This window comes from Pecten maximus, chromosome 1 (assembly GCF_902652985.1).
Source record: "Pecten maximus chromosome 1, xPecMax1.1, whole genome shotgun sequence".
NCBI lineage: Eukaryota > Metazoa > Mollusca > Bivalvia > Pectinida > Pectinidae > Pecten > Pecten maximus.
In genome coordinates, this window is record NC_047015.1 from 43,806,834 (window position 1) to 43,824,987 (window position 18,154).

An 18,154-nucleotide genomic window follows, 5' to 3' on the forward strand; every position below is an offset into this window, starting at 1 on the left:
GGCTGCCTAGAGAATGGATTCCGTTCCATGTTCTATCTCTGAGGGAGGCTGCCTAGAGAATGGATTCCGTTCCATGTTCTATCTCTGAGGGAGGCCGCCTAGAGAATGGATTCCGTTCCATGTTCTATCTCTGAGGGAGGCTGCCTAGAGAATGGATTCCGTTCCATGTTCTATCTCTGAGGGAGGCTGCCTAGAGAATGGATTCCGTTCCATGTTCTATCTCTGAGGGAGGCTGCCTAGAGAATGGATTCCGTTCCATGTTCTATCTCTGAGGGAGGCTGCCTAGAGAATGGATTCCGTTCCAAGTTCTATCTCTGAGGGAGGCTGCCTAGAGAATGGATTCCGTTCCATGTTCTATCTCTGAGGGAGGCTGCCTAGAGAATGGATTCCGTTCCATGTTCTATCTCTGAGGGGGGCCGCCTAGAGAATGGATTCCGTTCCATGTTCTATCTCTGAGGGAGGCTGCCTAGAGAATGGATTCCGTTCCATGTTCTGTCTCTGAGGGAGGCTGCCTAGAGAATGGATTCCGTTCCATGTTCTATCTCTGAGGGAGGCTGCCTAGAGAATGGATTCCGTTCCATGTTCTATCTCTGAGGGAGGCTGCCTAGAGAATGGATTCCGTTCCATGTTCTATCTCTGAGGGAGGCTGCCTAGAAAATGGATTCCGTTCCATGTTCTATCTCTGAGGGAGGCTGCCTAGAGAATGGATTCCGTTCCATGTTCTGTCTCTGAGGGAGGCTACCTAGAGAATGGATTCCGTTCCATGTTCTGTCTCTGAGGGAGGCTGCCTAGAGAATGGATTCCGTTCCATGTTCTGTCTCTGAGGGAGGCCGCTCAAAAAATGGAGTCCGGTCAATGTTCTCTCTCTGAAAGAGGCCACCAATAGAATAGATTCCGTTCATCGTTCTATCACTGAGAGCGGCCGCCTAAAGAATGACATACGTATTCGTTTTCTCTTTCAGAGAGGGGCCGTCTAGAGAATGGGGTCCGTTCATTGATCTCTCTCTCTCTATCTCTGTCTCTCTCTCTCTGTCTCTCTTTCTCTCTCTCTCTCTGAGGGAGGCCGCCTAGAGAATGGAATCCGTCATCGTCTTTCTCAGAGAGGGACGCATAGATAATGTGGCCCGTTCATTGTTCTTTTTCCGAGAGGGACCGCCATGAGAAAGGGGTGCGTGCGTTCAATGTTCTCTCTATCTGAGAGGGACCGCCATGAGAATGGGGTCCGTTCAATGTTCTCTCTCTGAGAGGGACCGCCATGAGAATGGGGTGCGTGCGTTCAATGTTCTCTCTCTCTGAGAGGGACCGCCATGAGAATGGGGTGCGTGCGTTCAATGTTCTCTCTCTGAGAGGGACTGCCATGAGAATGGGGTGCGTGCGTTCAATGTTCTCTCTCTCTGAGAGGGACCGACATGAGAATGGAGTCCGTTCAATGTTCTCTCTCTGCGAGGGACCGCCATGAGAATGCGGTGCGTGCGTTCAATGTTCTCTCTATCTGAGAGGGACCGCCATGAGAATGGGGTGCGTGCGTTCAATGTTCTCTCTCTGAGAGGGACCGCCATGAGAATGGGGTGCGTGCGTTCAATGTTCTCTCTCTGAGAGGGACCGCCATGAGAATGGGGTGCGTGCGTTCAATGTTCTCTCTCTGAGAGGGACCGCCATGAGAATGGGGTGTGTGCGTTCAATGTTCTCTCTCTCTGAGAGGGACCGCCATGAGAATGGGGTGCGTGTGTTCAATGTTCTGTCTCTCTGAGAGGGACCGCCATGAGAATGGGGTCCGTTCAATGTTCTCTCTCTCTGAGAGGGACCGCCATGAGAATGGGGTGCGTGCGTTCAATGTTCTCTCTCTGAGAGGGACCGCCATGAGAATGGGGTGCGTGCGTTCAATGTTCTCTCTCTGAGAGGGACCGCCATGAGAATGGGGTCTGTTCAATGTTCTCTCTCTGAGAGGGACTGCCATGAGAATGGGGTGCGTGCGTTCAATGTTCTCTCTCTCTGAGAGGGACCGACATGAGAATGGAGTCCGTTCAATGTTCTCTCTCTGCGAGGGACCGCCATGAAAATGCGGTGCGTGCGTTCAATGTTCTCTCTCTCTGAGAGGGACCGCCATGAGAATGGGGTGCGTGCGTTCAATGTTCTCTCTCTGAGAGGGACCGCCATGAGAATGGGGTGCGTGCGTTCAATGTTCTCTCTCTGAGAGGGACCGCCATGAGAATGGGGTGCGTGCGTTCAATGTTCTCTCTCTGAGAGGGACCGCCATGAGAATGGGGTGTGTGCGTTCAATGTTCTCTCTCTCTCTGAGAGGGACCGCCATGAGAATGGGGTGCGTGCGTTCAATGTTCTCTCTCTGAGAGGGACCGCCATGAGAATGGGGTGCGTGCGTTCAATGTTCTCTCTCTGAGAGGGACCGCCATGAGAATGGGGTGCGTGCGTTCAATGTTCTCTCTCTGAGAGGGACCGCCATGAGAATGGGGTGTGTGCGTTCAATGTTCTCTCTCTCTGAGAGGGACCGCCATGAGAATGGGGTGCGTGTGTTCAATGTTCTGTCTCTCTGAGAGGGACCGCCATGAGAATGGGGTCCGTTCAATGTTCTCTCTCTCTGAGAGGGACCGCCATGAGAATGGGGTGCGTGCGTTCAATGTTCTCTCTCTGAGAGGGACCGCCATGAGAATGGGGTCTGTTCAATGTTCTCTCTCTGAGAGAGACCGCCATGAGAATGGGTTGCGTGCGTTCAATGTTCTCTCTCTGAGAGAGACCGCCATGAGAATGGGGTCCGTTCAATGTTCTTTCTCTGAGAGGGACCGCCATGAGAATGGGGTCATCGTCCATCGTTCTCGCTCATTGAGAAAGACTACCTAGGGAATAGACCAGTATTGTCTTCCATTATAAAACCTGTGGTATCCAGTTTGACAAATATGTTTCTCTGTTTTGGGGACTGCTCGCCCCGATGGTACAATTTTTGAACACTGTTTAATAGGACACTACCCACAACTCGTATTTCTGTATGTTGTTTAATAGGACACTACCCACAACTCGTATTTCTGTATGTATACCACTAAAGCGTTGATTCCCTTGACGAGGATTTAATTCACTACGGTCAATAGATATTCAAAGTTAAGTTGATCATAATATTGACATAGTGGTCAAGGTATGTGTACACTGAATCGTCCATAGTCACTTCCATTTACGTTCAATTGGTCGTATATGCGTGCCCCGTCTTTGTTGTCAATGTGAATGTAAATGTTGTAAATATTAAAGTAACACATAGCTATCGGGCAGGTAATTTACATGTTATATCGAAAATAAGGCCGATAAATCATACCTCGTGGCGGACATATTTACCGGTAGATGACGGTGAGTTTAAACTGTATGTAATCTGGCATCACGCTTGTTTAATTTATTGATTATATTAACAGTGTTTGTGAAGAAGATTTACATTGTTTGCTTACGGAATTTTTCTAAACGAACACTTACAATTTACAACGTTTAGATTGTTGATGTCACGGCTATGTACACCTTATATGAGATCAAATGTTACGAGTGACGGGCTTGTGCGACGATGTTTTAGAGATTAAGAGTTACGGGTGGCGGACTTGTACGAACGTATTAAAGAATTTACGTGTCAGATTTACATTGCTACACTGGTTCACAGATTCTGCAGTCTGTCTTACCCGATTACGAAGCACTGTTAAAGGTCGCAACATGACGGTTTTGATTCCAATATCTGTGATCCGTAAATACTGCCATCAGTCTATGGCACCGTACGACTACACAGAACGCCAACGTGAAGTCAAAGTGTTGTTTACTTTGGCAACGTTAGATGTTCCGCTTTATTGACGTTTAAGCGTTAATTACGATGGAACGTGGTCGTTAGTGTCCAACAGTGGTGTTCTACATTTAATCAAAGGTCGCCGATGTCATACCCAACCTGTCAAATAGTCCCAGTAAAGCTTTCAACCACTTGTACTTTTAAACTATGATACTTTTTGCGCTTTTGGGAAGGTTTTCAACTATAATACCGTTATATAGTATTTTAGGGAGGTTTCAACCTATACCGTTAGTATTTTGGGGAGGTTTTAGTGTATAATACTATTGCACTTTGATAAGTTTTTAATCATGATACCAGTTATACATGTACGGCCTTACGGAAATGACTTTATGATGAACAAATACCGATCACAATGCATTGTGGGCCATATGTTATAGACCACATGTATATATCTACATAAAGTGCATGTAAGCAACATTTCAAACACGATTATTGTACAAATACCTACATACCTGTACCTAGAAACCACCGTGTTCAGCCTCCCAATTGGGGATGAGGTATTGTGGGATATGGGATATCGGCATACAAACATTTTCTTCAAATATATCTGCATTACATGTTGTAGAATAGGATTTCCGCATCTTAGGAAGTAATTAAGAGTTGCGCAATATAATTCAAGTAATGGTTTGATGTTAATGCCGCTTTAAAGCAGTAAAATGTGATGTTTATGGCGAGAAATCAATGTGGGTACTTGGGTTAGGGTTTAAGAGAGCAATGGGGTTTTCGGTTAAATCGTTGTTTCATGTACGATTCCAGATGTCTATATTGAAATGGCGAAGAAAAAAACAGGATTGTGGCTTAAAAAATTAGCCTAGTGACAATGACTTATAATCATTTGCATCAAATAAGTGATGTATAGGAAGTTAGCATATGTGTCACCTAGTATCCAACATTATGAACCATGCTGACAACCACAGCACCCTGTACCGACTCCACCACGGTTTCTGCAAATTAAGATAATGCGAGAGTCAGCTTTTAGATTTCCTAGAAGATGTATCACAGACTGTAGGTGATTTAAAGCATAGCGATGTCCTCATCATGGATTTCTCTTAGGCGTTTGACAGAGTGAATCATTCTAGGCATTTGACAGAGTGAATCATTGTAGGCGTTTGACAAAAGTGAATCATTTTTTATTTTGTCACAAGTTGAGATAATATGGAGTAAATGATAAAGCCAACACCCGGATAGAAAGTTTACTATCAGACAGAGATCAGTGTGTACTTGTGAGTGGCCAAACATCTGAACCCGTCAAAGTAATGTCACGGGTGCCTCAAGGATCTGTCATCGGCCCATGTCTTTTCCTTCTCTATGTAAACGACATCCCCCAAAACATCATCTCTACTGTTCGGCTTTTTGCTGACGATGTCTTCATGTATCTGACAGTAAGTTCTAAGTCAGATGCAAATAACCTACATAAAGACCTAGACGAGTTGGCACTCTGGGAAAGTCGTTGTTATATGTCATTCCATCCCGATAATTGTTCCACCCTATCGCTCTCCAACAATAAAAACCAAGTACAACTCTCTCACAAGCTATGTGGAAAGGAAGTCTAGTCTCTCCAGTCAAACCTCAAGTGGGATGTCCATATTTAACCTTGGGCTTTTAAACAATAAACATCAAAATAGGTTCCAAAAAGTCAAAATGTAAGACCAAACTTTTTATCTTGTCAATTTTTAACCAGCGTTTTAGATCCCCTCTTTGCCAATCATCTTCAATTTGTTAAAGTTGGGCAATATCCTATAGATATAGGCACCCTAGAACTTTCAAAGGAGGTAAAGTCATGCTTCCACGTGAATATCGTGCTCGTATTCAATGGACTTTTGCAATGACGTCACAATCACTATCATCGTGACGTCAAAATAATCATACAAACTGTCTCACGCGGTTGGTTGATACAGAAAAGAATCTCACACCAGTAAAGAACGGGAAAACTTCGCCATGGGTGCGATAAATATAACAATCCAACAGGTACATTGATATTTACTTATCAATGCATTCTACTACATATATTGCCGTAAAGGCACCAAAAACCTAATTATATAACATATATCAGTAATTGTGAGATCGATAAATACCCTTGTAACCCTACTTTACACATTTACATGTATAGTGTCGAAACCCCAATGCTCTCCAACCGTTACCCCAGTACCCTCACAGATTCTCCTGGATAAAAAAAAATCTACTTAAAAGCGACATTAACATAAAACCATTAATTGAATTATATCCTTCAACTCTTAATCACTTTCTAAGATCAGGAAATCCTATTCTACAAACTTGAAATACAAATACATTTGAAGAAAATGCGAGCATAAGCATAGGTATTGACACTGTCCACGAGTGTTTGCATATTCAGTAGGGAATTGCACTAAATATTTTAGACAGAGAAGTCACCGAAACATTCCCTCAACCCGTGCACATCATTTTAAGTAAAATAGATGTGTTTATAAAAAGATATAAATAATTTTGCTTCCCTTGTTGGTCACCCTGCCGCTTCGGTGCCGACACTCCATATCCCACAATGCCGCATTCCCAATTGTGAGGCTGCATATGGTGTAAATTGTCTTTTGGTCCTACACGACCCAGTTCGTAAAATATACGATTATGTAGAGTCATCGTATTGATGACACTTTACCCTAACTGCTCTGGATCGTATGCAACGGGCCTCCCGTATGTTATTCAGTGAGGTAGTCACCAGTTATCACAAGGCGACCCTGCATCAAAATGGCCCTCGCTGTTCGTAGGGCGATAAACCATTAAACAGACATGCCTGTGATTCCGTTGTCACCATTCCGATCTTCATTTAGATAACATGACATCACATGGATTTCACAATAAATATATCGCGGGTGTCATCAATGGTCCGGAAGACGCTTGCTCTCCCGGAACATCTAGTTTTATCATCAAAGTCATCCATGTAAATTAAAGCTTTGGCACCAAGCTTTGGTACACTCCCCTCTCTATTTTGTCGATTTTGATTAAGAATCACAGTTTTATTTACACATTAGTATTGTCTACCTGTGTGTTTATATACGTGTACCATAGATATAGTTATTTCGGTGAGCGATACACCAATGTAACGTTTTCCGGCATTGATACTGTAATATAGTTATCGCTTTCCTTGTCTGTTAAAAAGGATTGGCAATAATAATCACTGTGGTTTTGATCTCGTCAAGGGAAGTTAATTGAATGTAACGCCGTCTCCAGTAAAGCTGCCCGTATGAAGGATGACATCCAAGCTATATTTTAGTGACACTCTGTGATAGTTATGTATCGCGTGATGAACTCCGCGAGCAGACATCCAATTAACGGTCGTCTGCTTGGTGGAAATGACAATGATATTAAGGAATGGCGGATAAACAGTTTCCTAGTACGCAATATCGAAATGATTTCTCGGGCTGTAACCCTATATCCAATATCTATACTGGGTGTATTATGTATCAAACTACCATAATTAAATAACAAAGTGAGGAGTTTTAAATTCACTTCTTGAAAAGACAATTGAAGTAACATTACCAATTTTTGTCATAAATATTATTCTCTAAAAGTGGTCATTTCTAAACCCATTACCGACATGTATTGATTGTTTCAGTTTAGCAAGCAAATAGGTGAGTTAAAAACCGCGGTTTATCGTCATTTATAATTGAGCTACTGTTGGTCTGAGGTGTATTAGACCAGGACATTATCCTGGCTACTGAAGGGTAACGTTGATGCAATGTTTAATCCCCCCAGGCGTTAGCGTACGTAACTAGTTAGCGGTGACAGGTATGTGTGTAGACGGGTTCTCTACAGTCTCATCGTGTTTTTATCGTAGTCTCGCGAGATTACCACATACCAGTCAGACTAGACATTCCATTGGTTCTGCCTCAGCTGAAGTAGAAAATAAACGTGAACTCTTAATACAATTCCAATGTCAAAGTTTGTCTTTGGCTTATTACCTAGTCGTCTCGGTCCTCTGGAGGCATGGCTTTCGCAATCCTCACGTGATCACGAGGCGACAAGGTCGTGCTCTGCTTCCATGAGCGGCGAGGTATAGCTCGGGGCATTGTTTTAATTAACGAAAACATTTAAAACACGCCGATAACATTGGACTTGTACACGTGAGAGCCGTTAAGATGTCCCAGTAACGAATACAGACGAAATATAATGTCAGATGCGCTGGTAACAAGGTTCAGGTTTACGTGACAAAGGTTTAAATGCGCTACTAACAAAGTCAGACACACATAACAAAAGATAAAATGCGCCAACAACAAAATAAGGATGCACGTGAGACAAAATCCAATGCGCAATTAACAAAGTACAAGTTTATGTGACAAAAATATCAAATTCGCCAACAAGAAATTTACAGGTTCATTACAGGTTCATTTCACACTAGATTGAACGCAATTAGTAATAAATAAATAAATAAATAAATAAATAACATGGACATTATTATAAACATGAAACGTATTACTTTCGATCTATAAGATATTTTGGAATTTGCAAGAAGCTTCGCGTTACCTATAAATCATTTAAGTTCAAGTAAACATAATTTCCCTTTGAAACGTTATTGTCAATTAATTAACTCCTTAATTATCATAAATAAAAGACGGTTCTTAAATGTTGTCATGTTGCAGTATTCTGGAAACACTTGTCACATTAAGGTGTATTATTACGATTTGTCACACCTGTGTGTACCTGGATGATCCCTACACTCGTCATTAAAGGTAGGGAAAAACAACTTACCTACAGGTAATGTCCTATAAAGACCACGAAGTCATCCTTATAAAAAACATTAAAAACTAACCCAACATGAACGACATCTGACATGAAGAAATCTATGTCGAAATACAGTTTAAAGTTGCACATTTAAAGTATGTAGAATATTAATGGTCACATTTTTCGAATGCTACTGAAAAAGGCACGTATCTACATAATACTTTCATGGCGGGGGGCATAGATGTCAAACACCTGTCAATGAATAGCTGAGAGAAGCGTCAGCGTAGCCTGGACACAAACAGGAGAGTTATGTCCCCTGGTTTTATAACCACATGCCTTCTCTGCTGTTCAAAGTCTGCAATGTCATAACATAATATGTGCCTTGCATTTAATGGAAGTATTCGGATTAAATGAATAAATAAAATCAAGGTTTCATTAAAAAAAAACCCACTAGTTTACATATACATATGTACACACGTGTGATAAGATATATACATGTACTTGCCACGAGTTAAACTATTATACATGCATAAGACTGTTATACTCGCCTAAATGTTTTGTGTTAAAAAAACCCCACTAGTTTACATATACATATGCACACACGTGTAATAAGATATATACATGTACTTGCCACGAGTTATACATATTATACATGCATAAGACTGTTATACTCGCCTAAATGTTTTGTGATTTAGTGTCTGTATATATACAGTATACGAAGTTATTTATTTCGGTTATGTATAACACAATCATCAACTCATAAAAAGGCTTCTGGAAGTCCCATTTTCCGAATTCATGTAAGTGGTGTGTTTCTATTTAAATGCAGATGAGCCTTGATGCGCTTACGAAATAAATGAATTTTGAGTAACAGTTTAAATGTAAATATCAGAGAGAATATTTAGACCATTTCACTACATTCGGTTTACATTTAACACATAACTCTGTAAATCTATAAAATGTATCGGAATATGTGTTCATTTTCGACTATCCGGTATGGACAGCCATGGGCGATAGCCATCGATGCGTAATGATTGTCCAGCATGTTATAACCTCGGGCAAGTCACTACAGCACAGGAGAAAATATATGATAGCCACAATCATATACTTACCTGTCAGTGACATCAAAATCTAGTTTCAGCGAACCGGTCGCAAACACTGATGTTATTTTGCATTTTTGTTTTGTTTTTTTGTTTTTTTCAAGTGGCCAAGAACGATTTGGTCAAGTAAGCAATCACAATTTAATGATTCCTCATGAATTAATATTGTTATAAACAGCAGTTGGTCTATCTGGGAATTGAATGGTGTACTTGTTTAGTTCGACTTCTTTCGTTCTTTGGTTTAGATTATTCAGAGCTGCAGAGGCTTTTCTATTGTAAACCGGAAGTTGATGGAGCGACACACCAGATCTCGTTAATTATTGTCGGCGAAGAACCAAACAGGACTGATCAACTGACAAATGTTCTAATAGAGTGATTCTGTCTTAGCTGCATACCCACCACAACTATCGATTGTAAGTGTTGATCTCTTTACAACACAGTGAAATGCGATAAATTGTTATACCGATACCATTCACGGAAATACTAGTTAGTAGCCTCGGGAGTGACTGCCAAAACAGGTTGATACACCTTGTCGTTCCGGCCAACAGCGCTGCGCCGTCCCGAGACACCTCACAGCGACTCCGGGCACAGGTCAGTCTTGATTTACGTGGATGAGTGATGACTAGAGCAACGTTCCTTGCATAAGGACAAGTTGTGTGTTAGGTAGGAAGTGAGGCTCTCGTTGATCACAACACCATGACGACTGCCTGGTAAACTTGATAAAAATTCTAGTTGCAACATTGAAACTTAATGGCACGACTGGTTTTACAAGATTTATTGCTGTTTTCGGGAAATATGTGATTCAGATTCACGACTGTGTATGCTATTTGACCTTGATATACGTAGCTTGGTTTAGATAGCTTTGGGGAATACCACATCGCTGCACAGAGTCTCTACAGGGATACCATATCAACAATCGTGACACAAAGGTAAGTCAATGACTCTATCCGTTAGATATTCTAATTATACAGCTTTCTGAAATAACAGTGCACTGTTGGTCATTCACACAATGATGCCAAATACTCTTACAATGGTTGAATGATACAGCAGATATGAAGCCTCGGTCATTGCTTTGATCATTTTCCTTTTAGTACGTGTATTGTTGGAGACAAACAACAATGCTGAAATCTTTGTCATCCTTATACATTAATATAAAAGAATGTATATAAAATGTCAAGATAGGCCTTGGTCAGTGTGTAGGTATCGATAGTTGGCCGTCTGGACAGCTATTAATCACACGACAACGGCGGATAGCCACGCTTGACAGTGCATTGATTGTTTCATTACTCCTCCTGTGTGCCTTTTGGTATATTTACAATCTACTTCCATTATCCGTCATCTCTTTGGAGAAGATTCCTGTCAATGGATGCCGACACTAATCAAATATCCGTTTGTCAAAACTTTGAATGCGTTCTTGACATGTCCGAGTAGTTGTGTTTGTGATGGTGACGGAATCTCAGAGTTACATGGTCGTTGTAAATTAGAATTTTTACGTAAATACGCCCAGCGACTTTCTTGTTCCAGCCTAGTCCCCCCCTCGTCAACTAACTTATTGGCCCTACTAAGCCTATAAACACTGTGCTAGTAATGTAGATTGATCTTCAGTCTGTGGTTGCGGAAAGCAGAAGTATGGCCGACCAGCCAGTTTTCGGCGCAATGAATCGAGTCCATGGTTAGTGACATTAATCATATTTCATCATCGAGGAATTATTACATTACGACACAGCCTACAATAAAATGTATCTCTCCATCCATTTCATTGAGCAAAATATCCTCCAACTTACTTTCGATATTTCATCGTTAGCGAAGCATGGTGGGCATATTGGATGAGTTGGGATTTCACGAAAGTTCTTTCATTTAAGTAACATACTAAATAGATAAAGAATAAACTGTATGTAGTCAAACTATTTTACAATCCCCACTAATAATCCGGTATTTCCTCTGACTAAAAGCGTTTTGAGTACATGTAGAGGACTGTGACTGGTAGTGTATTGGGGACATGTAGAGGACTGTGACCGGTAGTGTATTGGGGACATGTAGTGGACTGTGACTGGTAGTGTATTGGGGACATGTAGAGGACTGTGACCGGTAGTGTATTGGGGACATGTAGTGGACTGTGACTGGTAGTGTATTGGGGACATGTAGTTGAATGTGACTGGTAGTGTATTGGGGACATGTAGAGGACTGTGACCGGTAGTATATTGGGGACATGTAGAGGACTGTGACTGGTAGTGTATTGGGGACATGTAGAGGACTGTGACTGGTAGTGTATTGGGGACATGTAGAGGACTGTGACTGGTAGTGTATTGGGGACATGTAGAGGGATGTGACTGGTAGTGTATTGGGGACATGTAGTGGACTGTGACTGGTAGTGTATTGGGGACATGTAGTGGACTGTGACTGGTAGTGTATAGGGGACATGTAGAGGACTGTGACCGGTAGTGTATTGGGGACATGTAGTGGACTGTGACTGGTAGTGTATTGGGGACATGTAGTGGACTGTGACTGGTAGTGTATTGGGGACATGTAGTGGACTGTGACTGGTAGTGTATTGGGGACATGTAGAGGACTGTGACTGGTAGTGTATTGGGGACATGTAGTGGACTGTGACCGGTAGTGTATTGGGGACATGTAGTGGACTGTGACTGGTAGTGTATTGGGGACATGTAGTGGACTGTGACTGGTAGTGTATTGGGGACATGTAGTGGACTGTGACCGGTAGTGTATTGGGGACATGTAGAGGACTGTGACCGGTAGTGTATTGGGGACATGTAGAGGGACTGTGACTGGTAGTGTATTGGGGACATGTAGAGGACTGTGACTGGTAGTGTATTGGGGACATGTAGTGGACTGTGACTGGTAGTGTATTGGGGACATGTAGAGGGCTGTGACTGGTAGTGTATTGGGGACATGTAGAGGGCTGTGACTGGTAGTGTATTGGGGATATGTAGAGGACTGTGACTGGTAGTGTATTGGGGACATGTAGTGGACTGTGACTGGTAGTGTATTGGGGACATGTAGTGGACTGTGACTGGTAGTGTATTGGGGACATGTAGAGGACTGTGACTGGTAGTGTATTGGGGACATGTAGAGGGATGTGACTGGTAGTGTATTGGGGACATGTAGAGGACTGTGACCGGTAGTGTATTGGGGACATGTAGAGGACTGTGACTGGTAGTGTATTGGGGACATGTAGTGGACTGTGACTGGTAGTGTATTGGGGACATGTAGTGGACTGTGACTGGTAGTGTATTGGGGACATGTAGAGGACTGTGACTGGTAGTGTATTGGGGACATGTAGAGGGCTGTGACTGGTAGTGTATTGGGGACATGTAGAGGACTGTGACTGGTAGTGTATTGGGGACATGTAGAGGACTGTGACTGGTAGTGTATTGGGGACATGTAGAGGACTGTGACCGGTAGTGTATTGGGGACATGTAGGGGACTGTGACTGGTAGTGTATTGGGGACATGTAGAGGACTGTGACTGGTAGTGTATTGGGGACATGTAGAGGACTGTGACTGGTAGTGTATTGGGGACATGTAGGGGACTGTGACTGGTAGTGTATTGGGGACACGTAGAGGACTGTGACTGGTAGTGTATTGGGGACATGTAGGGGACTGTGTCTGGTAGTGTATTGGGGACATGTAGAGGACTGTGACTGGTAGTGTATTGGGGACATGTAGAGGACTGTGACCGGTAGTATATTGGGGACATGTAGAGGACTGCGACTGGTAGTGTATTGGGGACATGTAGTGGACTGTGACTGGTAGTGTATTGGGGACATGTAGAGGGACTGTGACTGGTAGTGTATTGGGGACATGTAGTGGACTGTGACTGGTAGTGTATTGGGGACATGTAGAGGACTGTGACTGGTAGTATATTGGGGACATGTAGAGGACTGCGACTGGTAGTGTATTGGGGACATGTAGAGGACTGTGGCTACTTAAGTCGGTGAATTTAGAGTTTTGGGAATTGTAGATATAGAATTGCGAGTTTGATGACAGCTCTGTTCCAAGAATACACATATTTATACTTCATATTTGTTTTATTTTCAAAGAGGGGTTTTCACCTTCTTGAAAAGTACGCGTGAAGTATTTCATTATGACACAGCTGTTGTAAATATTGTGCTTGGTGTTCAACAACACGTGAGAAAATTCGCTGACTCCGTACGTAACCGACTTAAAAGAAAATTTATTATTTTTGCAGGAAAAAGCAAATGGCAAGCAAACACAATTTGAAATCTTTGAAACGTGTAGCAACATTTTAAGAGATTGATGTTTAGAAATGAAGGGGTCCCCAAAAACTTTCGATTGGGTTTCCGGAGCTGTCAAATGCGATTAGTTATCATGAAGAAGCTAGGACTGAAACTCTCTTAACTTCACTAAGTTATCATTGATCCTAAAAAAACTTAACAGTCCAGCAAATACAGGACAGGTGCATTTAATTTGAAAGCCAAGTCTGTGAATGTCATTCATTACAGAGGCTTATAACGCGGAAATGTCGGTTTTTGTGTCACTTGTATTTAAATGAGTATCTGGGACTCTTCTCGGGAGAATAAATCATGGCGATTAGTCCACTCTGATATATGTACTGTTATTTCCTGTTTTGTTTATTTATATGTATTTACCATTGTGATGTTCTATTCTTTTTCCTTTTGTTTGTTTATATGTTTACCATTGTGATGTACTATTGTTTCCTGTTTTGTTTGTTTATATGTGTTTATTATTGTGATGTACTGTTGTTTCCCCCTTTTGTTTATTTATATGTGTTTACCATTGTGATGTACTATTGTTTCCCCCTTTTGTTTGTTTATAAGTGTTTACCATTGTGATGTACTATTGTTTCCCCCTTTTGTTTGTTTATATGTGTTTACCATTGTGATGTACTGTTGTTTCCCCCTTTTGTTTATTTATATGTGTTTACCATTGTGATGTACTATTGTTTCCTGTTTTGTTTGTTTATATGTGTTTACCATTGTAATGTACTATTGTTTCCCCCTTTTGTTTGTTTATATGTGTTTACCATTGTAATGTACTATTGTTTCCCCCTTTTGTTTGTTTATATGTATTTACCATTGTGATGTACTATTGTTTCCTGTTTTGTTTGTTTATATGTGTTTACCATTGTAATGTACTATTGTTTCCCCCTTTTGTTTGTTTATATGTGTTTACCATTGTAATGTACTATTGTTTCCTGTTTTGTTTGTTTATATGTGTTTACCATTGTGATGTACTATTGTTTCCTGTTTTGTTTGTTTATATGTATTTACCATTGTGTTGTACTGTTGTTTCCTGTTTTGTTTGTTTATATGTGTTTACCATTGTAATGTACTATTGTTTCCCCCTTTTGTTTGTTTATATGTGTTTACCATTGTAATGTACTATTGTTTTCCCCTTTTGTTTGTTTATATGTGTTTACCATTGTGATGTACTATTGTTTTCCCCTTTTGTTTGTTTATATGTGTTTACCATTGTGTTGTACTGTTGTTTTCCCCTTTTGTTTGTTTATATGTGTTTACCATTGTGATGTACTATTGTTTCCTGTTTTGTTTGTTTATATGTGTTTACCATTGTGATGTACTATTGTTTCCTGTTTTGTTTGTTTATATGTGTTTACCATTGTTAGGTACTATTGTTTCCTGTTTTGTTTGTTTATATGTATTTACCATTGTGATGTACTATTGTTTCCTGTTTTGTTTGTTTATATGTGTTTACCATTGTGATGTACTATTGTTTCCTGTTTTGTTTGTTTATATGTATTTACCATTGTGATGTACTATTGTTTCCCCCTTTTGTTTGTTTATATGTATTTACCATTGTGATGTACTGTTGTTTCCTGTTTTGTTTGTTTATATGTGTTTACCATTGTGATGTACTATTGTTACACCCTTTTGTTTGTTTATATGTATTTACCATTGTGATGTACTATTGTTACACCCTTTTGTTTGTTTATATGTATTTACCATTGTGATGTACTATTGTTTCCCCCTTTTGTTTGTTTATATGTATTTACCATTGTGTTGTACTGTTGTTTTCCCTTTTGTTTGTTTATATGTATTTACCATTGTGATGTACTGTTGTTTCCTGTTTTGTTTGTTTATATGTGTTTACCATTGTAATGTACTATTGTTTTCCCCTTTTGTTTGTTTATATGTATTTACCATTGTGATGTACTATTGTTTCCCCCTTTTGTTTGTTTATAAGTGTTTACCATTGTGATGTACTGTTGTTTCCTGTTTTGTTTGTTTATATGTATTTACCATTGTGATGTACTATTGTTTCCCCCTTTTGTTTGTTTATATGTATTTACCATTGTGATGTACTATTGTTACACCCTTTTGTTTGTTTATATGTATTTACCATTGTGATGTACTATTGTTTCCCCCTTTTGTTTGTTTATAAGTGTTTACCATTGTGATGTACTGTTGTTTCCTGTTTTGTTTGTTTATATGTGTTTACCATTGTAATGTACTATTGTTTCCTGTTTTGTTTGTTTATATGTGTTTACCATTGTAATGTACTATTGTTTCCCCCTTTTGTTTGTTTATATGTATTTACCATTGTGATGTACTGTTGTTTTCCCCTTTTGTTTGTTTATATGTATTTACCATTGTGATGTACTGTTGTTTCCTGTTTTGTTTGTTTATATGTATTTACCATTGTGTTGTACTGTTGTTTCCCCCTTTTGTTTGTTTATATGTATTTACCATTGTGATGTACTATTGTTTTCCCCTTTTGTTTGTTTATATGTGTTTACCATTGTGATGTACTATTGTTACGCCCTTTTGTTTGTTTATATGTATTTACCATTGTGATGTTCTATTGTTTCCTGTTTTGTTTGTTTATACGTGTTTACCATTGTGATGTACTATTGTTTCCCCCTTTTGTTTGTTTATATGTATTTACCATTGTGATGTACTATTGTTTCCCCCTTTTGTTTGTTTATATGTTTACCATTGTGATGTACTGTTGTTTCCTGTTTTGTTTGTTTATATGTATTTACCATTGTGTTGTACTGTTGTTTTCCCCTTTTGTTTGTTTATATGTGTTTACCATTGTGATGTACTGTTGTTTCCTGTTTTGTTTGTTTATATGTGTTTACCATTGTGATGTACTATTGTTTCCCCCTTTTGTTTGTTTATATGTGTTTACCATTGTGATGTACTATTGTTTTCCCCTTTTGTTTGTTTATATGTGTTTACCATTGTGATGTACTATTGTTTCCTGTTTTGTTTGTTTATATGTATTTACCATTGTGATGTTCTATTGTTTCCTGTTTTGTTTGTTTATATGTGTTTACCATTGTGATGTACTATTGTTTCCTGTTTTGTTTATATGTGTTAACCATTGTGATGTACTGTTGTTTCCTGTTTTGTTTGTTTATATGTATTTACCATTGTGATGTACTATTGTTTTTCCTTTTGTTTGTTTATATGTGTTTACCATTGTGATGTACTATTGTTTCCTGTTTTGTTTGTTTATAAGTGTTTACCATTGTGATGTACTATTGTTTTCCCCTTTTGTTTGTTTATATGTGTTTACCATTGTGATGTACTATTGTTTCCTGTTTTGTTTGTTTATATGTGTTAACCATTGTGATGTACTATTGTTTCCTGTTTTGTTTGTTTATATGTATTTACCATTGTGATGTACTATTGTTTTCCCCTTTTGTTTGTTTATATGTGTTTACCATTGTGATGTACTATTGTTTCCTGTTTTGTTTGTTTATATGTGTTTACCATTGTGATGTACTATTGTTTCCTGTTTTGTTTGTTTATATGTGTTTACCATTGTGATGTACTATTGTTTCCTGTTTTGTTTGTTTATATGTGTTAACCATTGTGATGTACTATTGTTTCCTGTTTTGTTTGTTTATATGTATTTACCATTGTGATGTACTATTGTTTCCTGTTTTGTTTGTTTATATGTATTTACCATTGTGATGTACTATTGTTTTTCCTTTTGTTTGTTTATATGTGTTTACCATTGTGATGTACTATTGTTTCCTGTTTTGTTTGTTTATAAGTGTTTACCATTGTGATGTACTATTGTTTCCTGTTTTGTTTGTTTATATGTGTTTACCATTGTGATGTACTATTGTTTCCTGTTTTGTTTGTTTATATGTATTTACCATTGTGATGTACTATTGTTTCCCCCTTTTGTTTGTTTATATGTGTTTACCATTGTGATGTACTATTGTTTCCTGTTTTGTTTGTTTATATGTGTTTACCATTGTGATGTACTATTGTTTTCCTCTTTTGTTTGTTTATATGTGTTAACCATTGTGATGTACTATTGTTTCCCCCTTTTGTTTGTTTATATGTGTTTACCATCGTGATGTACTATTGTTTCCTGTTTTGTTTGTTTATATGTGTTTACCATTGTGATGTACTATTGTTTCCCCCTTTTGTTTGTTTATATGTATTTACCATTGTGATGTACTATTGTTTCCCCTTTTGTTTGTTTATATGTGTTTACCATCGTGATGTTCTATTGTTTCCTGTTTTGTTTGTTTATATGTGTTTACCATTGTG

General features: G+C 39.5%; 1 protein-coding gene across 3 annotated transcripts in view; it reads left to right on the forward strand.

Moving 5' to 3' along the window:
• The window catches only part of LOC117334498 (cGMP-dependent protein kinase 1-like), a 112,535-nt gene that overhangs the window by 14,456 nt on the left and 79,925 nt on the right, over positions 1-18,154 (forward strand). For 2 of the 3 annotated variants that reach the window (XM_033894158.1, XM_033894185.1), the window contains exon 1: positions 10,278-10,547. The exons of the other annotated variant lie outside the window; for it this stretch is intronic. The gene's annotated coding sequence lies outside the window, so the exon portion shown is untranslated. Of the gene's footprint in view, positions 1-10,277; positions 10,548-18,154 lie in introns of those variants that run through there. 3 annotated transcript variants of the gene reach the window in all.